We start from the raw sequence: 12,535 nt of genomic DNA, 5'->3' as shown, positions 1-12,535 counted from the left end.
TCATCTGTCTGGACTGTTGTTCCTTTAATTTTTGAAGTTGCTGTCATTTGAATGGTGCTTTTGGCTTTTATTTTCTTTGATGCCTTAGAGGATTTCTGTGGCATAAGTTGGGTTTGGTTGAATGGCTTTGCTTCTGGGCAAAGGGAGCCAAGAAACAACTCAGTACCCCTGGGCTGTATACTGTAACCTAGGGGAGTGAGCAGGGCCTGGGATTATACCCATGGCTTTGTTCTCTCTCCCTTCAATATTAAGCATCTGCTACACTGGAATGGCCTAGGTGTTCCTGTCCCTGACAACAACAATCTGATGGTGAGTTCTGGCAAAAGTACTTCATTGGGGCAGTGACAACTGGGCCTACATTCACATACGGGTGCTGGTGACTATAGGGCATGAATGACTTTTATTTCATTATCTTGTCTAATCATTCTGGCTAGGACTTACAGTACTTTGTTGAACAGAATTAGTGAGTGTGGGCACCCTTGTTTTGTTTCTGAAGTTAGAGAAAAAATTTTTGGATTTTCACCATTGTGTATCATGTTAGCCATGGACTTGTCATATATAGCCCAAATTATCTTAAGTTACATTTCTTCTATATCTAATTTATTGAGAGTTTTGATCATGAAAAGATGTTTAAATTATTACATGCTTTTTCTGCATCTACTGAGAAGATCTAATGATTTTTATCTTTTATTATGTTAATGCGGTATATCCCATTTTTTGTTTTGCCTATGTTGAACCATCCTGGCATAGCAGGATTAAATTCCACTTGATCATGTTATGTATAATCATTTTAATGTGTTGCTAAATTTGTTTGCTAGCATTTGGTTGAGAATTTCGGCATTTTGTATATCAAGTATATTGGGATAAAATTTTCTTTCATTTCAATTTCCTTCTCTGGTTTTGATATCATGGTAATACTGGCCTTGTACAAATAAGTTTGGGATGTTTCTTCCTCTTTATATTTTTTGCAGAGTTTGAAAAGGATTTATGTTAATTCTTCAAATGTTTTGTAGAACTTAGCCTTGAGGTTATCTAGTTTGAGATTTTCTTTTTGTTCAGAGATTTTTGATTACTTATATAATCTTCTTACTCATTACTAATCTGTTCAGATTTTCTAATTTTTCATGATTTAATCTTGGTAGGCTGTATGTTCCTAGAAATTAATCAATATTTCTAAATTATTCAATTTATTGGCATATAATTTTTCTGAGCAGTCTCTCGTGATATTTTGTGTTTCTTTGGTGTTAAAATGTCCATACTACTTAAAGTAATCTACATAATCCATGCAATCCTATAAAAATTCAAATTGCATTTTTCAGAGAAATAGAAACATTTATATGGAAGGAACCATCAAAAATGCAGAATAGCCAAACCAATTTTGAGCAAGAAGAGCAAAGCTGGAGACATCATACTTACTGAATTCAAATTATATTACAAAGCTATACTAATCAAAAACTGTATAGTACTGAATAAAACAGGAAATTAGACCAATAGAATAGAACAGAGAGTCCAGAGATAAATACATGTGTATAAAGCCAACTAATTAAGACAAGAATGACAAAAATATATAATGGGTAAAGGATAGTCTCTTTAATAAATGGTGTTGAGAAAACTGAATATCTGCATACAAACAAATAAAATAACACTTATACTATACACAAAAATCAACTAAAATCGGTTAAAGACTTATATATAAGACTTGAAGCAATAAAACTCTTCAAAGAAAACAGGCAAGAAACACCTTGACACTGGTCTTGGCAATGATTTTTTTTTTATATATATCACAAAAAGAACAGGCAACAAAAGCAAAAGTAAACAAGTGAGGTTAAATCAAAGTAAAAACTTTCTACACAGAAAGTTTTTAACAAAACGAAATGGCAACCTAGTAAACAATAGAAAATATTTTCAAATCATATATGTGGTGAGGGTTAGTATCCAAAATATACAATGAAATTATATAACTAAATAGCAAAAATCCACCAATAAACATGTTAGTAAATGGGCAAAGTATCCGAAAAGACATTTTTCCAAAGAAGACACACAAATGGCCAACAGGTATATGTGCTCAACATCACTAATCATCAGGAAAATGCAAATCAAAACCACAATGAGCTATCGCCTCACACCTGTTAGAATGCCTATTATTAAAAAAAAAGACAAGAAGTATTGGCAAAGATATGGAGAAAAAGAATTCTTGTACAATATTGGAAAATTGATATAGACATTACGGAAAAGCATAAGGAGATTCCTTAAAACTTAAAAAATAGTATTACCATATAATTCAGAAATTCCATTTCTGGGCATAGAAATCAGGATCTTGAAGAGATGTCTGCCCTTAGATGTTCATTGCAGCATTATCCATAATAGCAAAGGTATGGAAACAAAATAAAAGTCCATAGATGGATGAATGGATAAGGAAATTGTGATAAATACATACAATAGAATATTATTCAGCCTTAAAAACAGAAAACTTTGCCTTTTCAGATAATATGGATTATCTTAAACAAAATAAGCCAGACATACAAAAATACATTCCACATTAACTCACTTAGGTATGGAATCTTGAGGAATCAAACTCAGAAGCAGATTGTAGTATGCTGGTTTTAAGGGGCTGAGGTAGAGAAAATGGGGAGGTAGTGGTTAAAGAGTGTGAAGCTTCAGTTATGCAAGATGAATAAGTTCTGGGAATCTATAGAACATAGTGCCTATCACTAACAATACTGTGTTGTTTATTTCAAATTTGCTAAGATAGTAGATCTTATATTAAGTGATCTGTTAAAAACTAGCAAAAAAAAAAAAAGAAACAAAGTGAAACAAGAGAAAACAAACAATAGTAATAAAGAGGATGAGAGAAATTTTTCAAGGAGATAGATATATGTATGACCTCCATGGCGGTGATGGTTTCATGGACATATTCTTATCCCAAAACTCAATGAGATGGGGACATCAAACACCACAGCTTTTAAAATGTCTATCCTATCATAATAAACTAGTTAAAATATGTAATTTTAAAAAGATACCCAAAAATTTAGTAGCTTCAAAAGCAAGAGGGTTTTTTTCTTAAGTAAATGTTCTGGGCAGGTATATCGGCCAGCAGAATACTTTTCCGCTTTGTCATCCAAAAGCTAAGCCCACAGCGGCTATGAAATTCAACAGATGCCTCCAAGGTCACTTTGGTTGTTACCAGGCCAGTCATTCGAGATGGAAAAAGAACATGGAGTATCATACATGCTAGAATTTATGAACAAGATCTGGAAGGGGTACCCATCAATTCCTCTAACCTGTGATTGAATATAAATTAACCACGTGGCCATTCCTAATTGTAAAGGAGGATGGGAAAAATAAACTAGTTTTATTATCAATAAATAAGAGAAGATATGTATCAGTTGGCAGCTAGCAGTCTTTCAATTCAAAAAGGTTTCTGCAAAAACATTGAGTCTCACAAATATAGGTGCAGATAATGATATATTTTAATTTTTATAATAGGAAATTGGAAACAAAATACTTGTTCTACTATTGATTATTGATTAAACAATTATAGCTCATGTATTAACAAATTATTATGGAGCCATTAAAACTTACAATTTAGAATATTTTAAAACATGTCTTGTTGCTATATATTTATGTATTCCAATACTTAAAATATTCAGTATATATGTATTCATCTTTAAAGATTGAAAATAACTGGAAAAAATATGAAATATGCTGATTTCTATGTGTGGGTTTTTGTATTTCTGTAAATGCTTCTCTGTTTCTAAATAGTTTTACAATGATTTTGTATAATTTTTAGAATCAAAATGAAAAGTGCAAAATTATTTATAATAGTTATATAAGCATGCCATTTGAACTATTTTAAATAAAAATAGGTAGCAAATTATTTTGACAATGAAAAATTATATTTTTCCCCATTCTCACTTGTTGGAAAAGAGGAGCAGATTTTCCTCCCACATGTGAGAAAAAAATCACCTTGGAAAAAGGCAAAACATGCGACACTTTCATGCAAACCGAGACTTTTTCAGAATAATGTCAGGTTCTGAAAACAGAAGTTTGTAATAGAAAGTGTTTAGTAACATTAATCATAGCATTTGGTACAGTCTTGCCTATAATGTCTAAACATTTACTTAAAGCTTTTTTAGAGTTTTAAAAGTACCTACATACCAGGTGTTTTTTGAACTTCATATTAAAGTATCAAACATGTTATTTATTTACAAATGTTCAAGGATTTTAATGGTATCAATATGTAAATAATTGCATTAAAAATAGACCTCCAATACGACTTATGCATCTTGCTATTAAAATTTGGAGGAATCTTAAAAGTTGCAAAAATTCCACTTTCTTTTATTTCTTTGTGCTTTTCTAATGTGGCCTACATCCTCCCAAGACTTACAGGATTAAAATTTTCTAAGCAGGGACAAAACTTTAAAGTCCAGTTTTCTTCCTGTAGACTTTGTAGCAGCATTTCTTAGGTAGCCAATTCAAATAATTTCTATTTCTTTTCAATGTTCAAGAAATAGTCAAAATGAAAAGGAGTGAACTTAAGTAATAAATATGTATGTCTCTGTAGGCATGTGTGTCCATACACCTACATATATATATATTTACATATTTTATTCATATACATGAAATGTAGCAACAACTGATGCATGTAACTGAACCTGTCAAACACTTCTGATTGCCACAGTGGTGACATTGTCTGATATAATCAAGAATAATTTTACTTTTTCTTGGTTAAGTATACTTCACATGGCTTTTGTCACTGAGGAATGACATTATCATAAACAAAACGATGAACGTCATTGAACACTTTCTTTCTCAATAAATACATTACTATATATCACAAATAGATAAGGATTTCACTATAATAGTATCATTATCAAACCTAAAAGATTAAACATAGTCCATTCATATTCTATAATAACAGTCCATGTTCATCTTTTTGAAATATTAAAAATACATTTTTATATAATCCAGATCCAAATGGGGTCCATCATTTAATTTATTACAGCCTCTTCTTCATTTAATCTAGTTCATGCCTTTTATTTATTCATTCACTGTTTAAATGGGCTCATTTATTCTTTAGAATGTCTCACTTTCTGAATTTGTATGATTTCATCCTCATGGTGTCATCTAACCTCCTCCTCTATTGCCTAAGTTTTTGGTGAATGTAAAGTTAGATTTAGAGGCTCAGTAAGCTCTGATGAGGTCACTATGAGTTTTCAGACAAGGCAAGAAAGGGTATTACGTTTACCACCTTACAAGAGTAAGCTTTAAAAGAAATGAAAATTTAAAGAATATCCTTGGCAATTTTCAGAAAGAATATGGATTGGTGGGGAAAGACAGTAAAATCACATTTATTCCTAATTTTTTAAAACCAAAGATGTAGTAATCGGCTGTACAGAGCACAAGTAAATGGAATATAAATTAGTGTGGCTTTTTCTGTCCTCCCATTTCTATCTGGGGACACTCTTCATATGGGTAATGTCTTGTCAGAGTTGGAAACACTGCCACATTCTTGTCTTTCCACAATCTTTTTATACTCCAGCTTGCAGCATCTTCTTCAAAGATTTACACTACTAATCTCTGTACCTCTCTTAAGTAAATATTATAAATATTAATGTTTTTCTATATCTGCAGCAGCACAGCATCAGCGAGGCCATATCCTCTCAGCAAAGGCAATGGGATCCCTTCCCAGGTGACTCTGAACAATCTCTGCCTTTCCAGGATCCCAGATAGCCCATTTCTCTATAGAATTCTTTAGAGGCAGGGGAAAAGTGATAACATCAAGCACATCCAATCTGAACATAGCTGTGCATGCTTTTAATATAAGGCTGTTGTATAGTATTTTAAAGAACTAAATGAGACTATGATGGATTAGCAATTAATTTGCGTAATGCATTAAGATGAAATTTTCCCCGTTTGAGACAGCAGATCAATTCAACTTAGTACCTAAAAAATAAAATGGCAAGATAATAGACCTGACAGAAATAAAACAGTGATGTTAACTTTGCATATGAGACTATTCGGAACTTCTGATTTCTGTCTGCACAACACATTTGTTAGGTGTCAATGGAACATTCTATTCATTTCATTAGAACTTTTGGATGAAACTCAATTTTCATTAAACTCTGATAATAGTCATATGAATAAAAATGTGGTAGCTATTAATATTTTGGTATATGGATTGAATCTAAATATAAAAAAGACTGCAGTAACCCAGTATTCAATACATGTGGCATGCAGTCAGAGACAAGGCATTCACACATAAGATTCCTGTTGGATCAGATGAGATGCATTATTTTTAACTTTAAAATTCTAGGAATATATTATTCTGGAAAATATCTAAAGATATCTTCAAAAATTGGAATATGTATCAGTAACTCAGATACCTCTTATTTCTTTTTTTTTTTTTTTGAGATGGAGTCTCATTCTGTAGCCCAGGCTGGAGTGCAGTGCAGTGCAGTGGCGCGATCTTGGCTCACTGCAACCTCCATTTTCCGGTTCCAGTGATTCTCCTGCCTCAGCCTCCCCAGTAGCTGGGAATACAGGCACCCGCCACCATGCCCAGCTAAACTTATTTCTTTCTTAACTCCAAAAATGATTTGTAGTTTATAGTAATCTATCAAATATACACAGAGCGTGTCTTTCTTGAAAATAAATAGTACTCCTTAGTGAAAATTCATTTTTATTATACTTACTGAAATACAGCATCATTAAGTATAGCATCAGGACATTTTTATAATCATATTTTAGCTATTTAGCCATCAACTTTATTATCAATATTTGGTTGGGGAAGATGAGATGATGAAAAAAACACAGCAACTGAAATGTGACAAACTATTACTATTTGATAAAAATGAGAAGGTAATATTTCTCTAGACAACTTGTATATATCTGGGCAGTTTATTTGTCAGTCTATCTAGTGTCTCTGCTTCCATTCTCTCATTGAGCTAAAAAAGCTACTCTGTATGATTTTGAGAATTCTCCCCACCACCACGCCCCCTGTAATGCGGTTGGTTTTGACCCTCCTACCTCTGCCCACATTAGGAGCGAGTATGTTACCCTAGTCTGGTTCACTCACGTACCAAACCTCTGTGAAGAGTGATTAGGAAAGTAAAGACATGGCAGGAACAAGTCCTGTTCCTTTTCCTCTTTCTTGGCACACATGAAAGTATATTTAGCCATATCTCCTGTGTTCAGGTGGATCCATTGATTGAAACCTTTTCAAGCCAGTAAATAGTGCTTTTCTTGTAGTTCCTCTCTCTTCTCTGCTGTGGAGACATTTAAGGGCATGAGTCGTAAGTTGAAGACGGCATGACTGCATCAGACATGACTTGAGCAACAAATAAAACTTTCTCATGTTAAACTACAATAAGCTTGCTCAGTATTTACAACTGCAGCAAATCTTATCTAGTCTAATAGGGATGAGTATGCAACCCTAGGTCAATGAGACTTAGTTCAGAGTTGTTGGACCCGTTGTAAATATAAGCAATCTGCTTCTACTGATATTGTCAAGATCATAGACGGTAAGCTTAGAGCTACTCGAGATCAGCTTGCATGGTGTGGAAGACTCAGTCCGAATTTAGAAAGCACAATAGAAATCAAAGCTAAGATATAGAGATAAGCACATGTTTTTCTTAAATCCTTTGAATATCCAACTGTAGCCATATTGGGACATTTCAATTATTTAATCCAGTACATTCTTTTTATCCTAAGCCAATATGAGTTTTCTGTCATTTGCATTTTGAAGAATTAAGATTGATAATGACCATAGAAGTTTTAGTAGATTTTCTACAAACTTGCTACACCCATATTTTAACCTTTGAAGGTAAGGATTCCCATTTGATTGATTTATACAGTGAACACAGAAATGACAGTGTATAGAAAAGCTTATTTTTTAATTGTCCCTTATTTCATACCCCAGCACAGAGTCAGCATGATTGCGATCCTGGTTTGGAGTTTCGTTTCTCGATGCTACTTAATTTAAATTAACTTCTGGATAGCTTTTTCATGTCACATTTTGTGTGAAAACACATGAACACACACACACAAATACAAAATTGTAATATCACTTTAAAAAGTATAACTTTAGAATAATATTTAAATCCTGATTTTTTAGACAATTATAATACCCACTTTCATGTTGAAAACATTTTTATCCTTTGAATCATATTTCTAGCTATGAAAATATCATAATCCTATCACATACCTGCTGAGCTCCAGAAAATCTCTGCTCTTTAAGAATCAATTTCACAAATTTAATTTTTCTTGTCTTCCCAATTTTATTAGGCTAAATCTTATAAGCACTGGGTTAAAATTAAACTACAAAAACTTTCTGAATCTTGTTTTTATTGATTTCTCCACACACAGCTTTAAAAATGGCTACTATATACACTGTGAAAGAATTTTGGCCTATATATGAACACTCTAAGAAATTATTTATATTTAGAATTATCTATGTGATTTTGAATCATAGAATTCTCAGCTTAATTTAGTGGGCTGTATTAAGATTTAAATTTTCTTTGTAATAGATCACAAATCAATTTATCCCAGCATAATGGCATATTTGTTTTGCTTTTATTATTTGGTGACTCCAACATAGGGTTAAACGTAAAATAATATTTTCTAGAGAACACTTAATTTATTTTAAGGACAATATATTTAAAAATACAGACATATTTTCTACAGGAATAAGCTTATTATCAGCTAATGTTTTTCTTGAATCATAAATTTTCCAGACTTTGTATAATTACGTCTCTGCATTAATTTATTGATTGATCTATTTAGTAATCATATATAACTCCAGGATACTGTAAACTATTGATCCCATTTATAATAGATTGCCTCCACACTTACCTTAATACCACTGAAATAATTTCACTAACACTAGAGAATAATTGCTTGTTTTTATCATCAGTTCTGAATACTATCAGGTAATAATGTAAATAAGTTTGATCAGCTATTTCAGGAAGCAAAACCTCATAGTAGATTAACTAAAATTCCAAGATTTTTTGTTCATGTGGACTGCTTACTGGCCACAAATTATGTTACAATTGTTTCTATTAACTTTTCTTGCTGTAGATGCTAACAAAGAGGTCTAATCAAATGTAACCATATAAATAAGTCAAATTAGTTATCTCAAACAACTTGGAAGCTATTAACTTGTCTTGCTGTAGATGCTAACAAAGAGGTCTAATCCAATGCAATCATATAAATAATTCAAGTTAGTTATCCCAAACAACTTTGAAGCTTCTGCCAAGGTTGTAAAATCAAACTTTCTGTCTTCATGTAAGTCATGGCATAAAATATTACACAAAAATTAATATGTGAGGAGCTCTTTCATATTATGGTGCCATTTAAAACATAGCAGGGCATGGTGGCTCACTCTTGTAATCCCAGCACATTGGGAGGTGGAGGTGGGCAGATAGCTTGAACCCAGGAGTTGAAGAAGAGCTTAGGCAACGTAGTGGGACCTCATCTTTATAAAAAATAAAAAGTTGGCTGAGTGTTGTGGCGCATGTCTGTAATCTCAGCTATTTGGGAGGCTGACGCAGGAGGATGACTTGATTTCAAGAGGATGAGGCTGCATTTTGCCACTGTCCTCCAGCTGGGGCAACAGAGCAAGATCCTGTCTTAAAATAGAAAAAAAAAAAATGGCCCATGGCTGAGTATGGTGGCTCATGCCTATAATCTCAACACTTTAGGAGGGGCTCATGCCTGTGATCTCAACACTTTAGAAGGCCAAGGAGAGGGGATTGCTTCAGCCCAGGAGTTTGAGACCAGCCTGGGCAACATAGTGAGACCTCATCTCTATTTAGCCTGGAATGATGGTGTGTGCCTGTAGGTCCAGCTACTTGCGAGGCTGAAGTGGGAGGATCAACTGAGCCTGGGAAGTTGAGGCTGCAGAGAGCCGTGATTGTGCCACTGCACTCCAGCCTGGGCAGTGAGATCCTGTTTTAAAATAAAATAAAACTGGTTCATTATTCAACAGTTTTTCAGCTAGAAGAACCTCTTTCACGATATTGATTCTTCCTATCCATGAGCATGTGTTTGTGTCCTCTTTTATTTTGTTGAGCAGTGGTTTATAGTTCTCCTTGAAGAGGTCCTTCACATCCGTTGTAAGTTGGATTCCTAGGTATTTTATTCTCTTTGAAGCAATTGTGAAAGGGAGTTCATTCATGATTTGGCTCTCTGTTTGTCTGTTATTGGTATATAAGAATGCTTGTGACTTTTGCACATTGATTTTGTATCCTGAGATTTGCTGAAGTTGCTTATGAGCTTAAGGAGATTTTGGACTAAGACCAAGGGGTTTTCTAAATATACAATCTAGTCATCTGCAAACAGGGACAATTTGACTTCCTCTTCTTCTAATTGAATACCCTTTATTTCTTTCTCCTGCCTGATTGCCCTGGCCAGAACTTCCAACACTACGTTGAATAGGAGTGGTGAGAGAGGGCATCCCTGTCTTGTGCCAGTTTTCAAAGGGAATGCTTCCAGTTTTTGCCCATTCAGTATGACATTGGCTGTGGGTTTGTCATAAATAGCTCTTGTTATTTTGAGATACATCCCATCATTACCTAATTTATTGAGAGCTTTTAGCATGAAGTGCTGTTGAATTTTCTCAAAGGCCTTTTCTGCATCTATTGAGATAATCATGTGGTTTTTGTCTTTGGTTCTGTTTATATGCTGAATTGTGTTTATTGATTTGCATATGTTGAACCAGCCTTGCATCCCAGGGATGAAGCCCACTTGATCATGGTGGATAAGCTTTTTGATGTGCTACCAGATTTGGTTTGCCAGTATTTTACTGAGGATTTTTGCATCTACTTTCATCACAGATATTGGTCTAAAATACTTTTTTTGTTGTTGTTGTGTCTCTGCCAGGCTTTGGTATCAGGATGATGCTGGCCTCATAAAATGAGTTAGGGAGGATTCCCTCTTTTTCTATTGATTGGAATAGTTTCAGAAGGAATGGTACCAGCTCCTCCTTGTACCTCTGGTAGAATTCATCTGTGAATCTGTCTGGTCCTGGACTTTTTTGGTTGGTAGGCTATTAATTATTACCTCAATTTCAGAGCCTGTTATTGGTCTATTCAGGGATTCAACTTCTTCCTGGTTTAATCTTGGGAGGGTGTATGTTTCCAGGAATTTATCCATTTCTTCTAGATTTTCTAGTTTATTTGCATAGAGGTGTTTATAGTATTCTCTGATGGTAGTTTGTATTTCTGTGGGATCGGTGGTGATATCCCCTTTATCATTTTTTATTGCGTCTATTTGATTCTTCTCTCTTTTCTTCTTTATTGGTCTTGCTAGTGGTCTATTAATTTTGTTGATGTTTTCAAAAAACCAGCTCCTGGATTCATTGAGTTTTTGAAGGGTTTTTTTGTGTGTCTATCTCCTTCAGTTCTGCTCTGATCTTAGTTATTTCTTGCCTTCTGCTAGCTTTTGAATGTGTTTGCTCTTGCTTCTCTAGTTTTTACTTTTGATGTTAGTGTGTCAATTTTAGATCTTTCCTGCTTTCTCTTGTAGGCATTTAGTGCTATAAATTTCCCTCTACACACTGCTTTAAATGTGTCCCAGAGATTCTGGTATGTTGTGTCTTTGTTCTCATTGATTTCAAAGAACATCTTTATTTCTGCCTTCATTTCATTATGTACCCAGTAGTCATTCAGGAGCAGGTTGTTCAGTTGCCCTATAGTTGAGTGGTTTTGAGTGAGTTTCTTAATCCTGAGTTCTAGTTTGATTGCACTGTGGTCTGAGAGACAGTTTGTTATAATTTCTGTTCTTTTACATTTGCTGAGGAGTGCTTTACTTCCAACTATGTGGTCAATTTTGGAATAGTGCGATGTGGTGCTGAGAAGAATGTGTATTCTGTTGATTTGGGATGGGGAGTTCTGTAGATGTCTATTAGGTCCGCTTGGTCCAGAGCTGAGTTCAATTCCTGGATATCCTTGTTAACTTTCTGTCTTGTTGATTTGTCTAATGTTGACAGTGGGGTATTAAAGTCTCCCATTATTATTTTGTGGGAGTCTAAGTCCCTTTGTAGGTCTCTAAGGACTTGCTTTATGAATCTGGGTACTCCTGTATTGGGTGCATATACATTTAGGATAGTTAGCTCTTCTCGTTGAATGGATCCCTTTACCATTATGTAATGGTCTTCTTTGTCCCTTTTGATCTTTGTTGGTTTAAAGTCTGTTATATCAGAGACTAGGATTGCAACCCCTGCCTTTTTTGTTTTCCATTTGCTTGGTAGATCTTCCTCCATCCCTTTATTTTGAGCCTATGTGTGTCTCTGCACGTGAGATGGGTCTCCTGAATACAGCACACTGATGGGTCTTGGCTCTTTATCCAATTTGCCAGTCTATGTCTGGAGCATTTAGCCCATTTACATTTAAGGTTAATATTGTTATGTGTGAATTTGATCCTGTCTTTATGATGTTAGCTGGTAATTTTGCTCGTTAGTTGATGCAGTTTCTTCCGAGCATAGATGGTCTTTACAATTTGACATGTTTTTGCAGTGGCTGGTACTGGTTGTTCC

This window comes from Pongo pygmaeus, chromosome 4 (assembly GCF_028885625.2).
Source record: "Pongo pygmaeus isolate AG05252 chromosome 4, NHGRI_mPonPyg2-v2.0_pri, whole genome shotgun sequence".
In the NCBI taxonomy this organism is placed as follows: domain Eukaryota; kingdom Metazoa; phylum Chordata; class Mammalia; order Primates; family Hominidae; genus Pongo; species Pongo pygmaeus.
Note: the sequence above shows the minus strand (reverse complement) of the source record.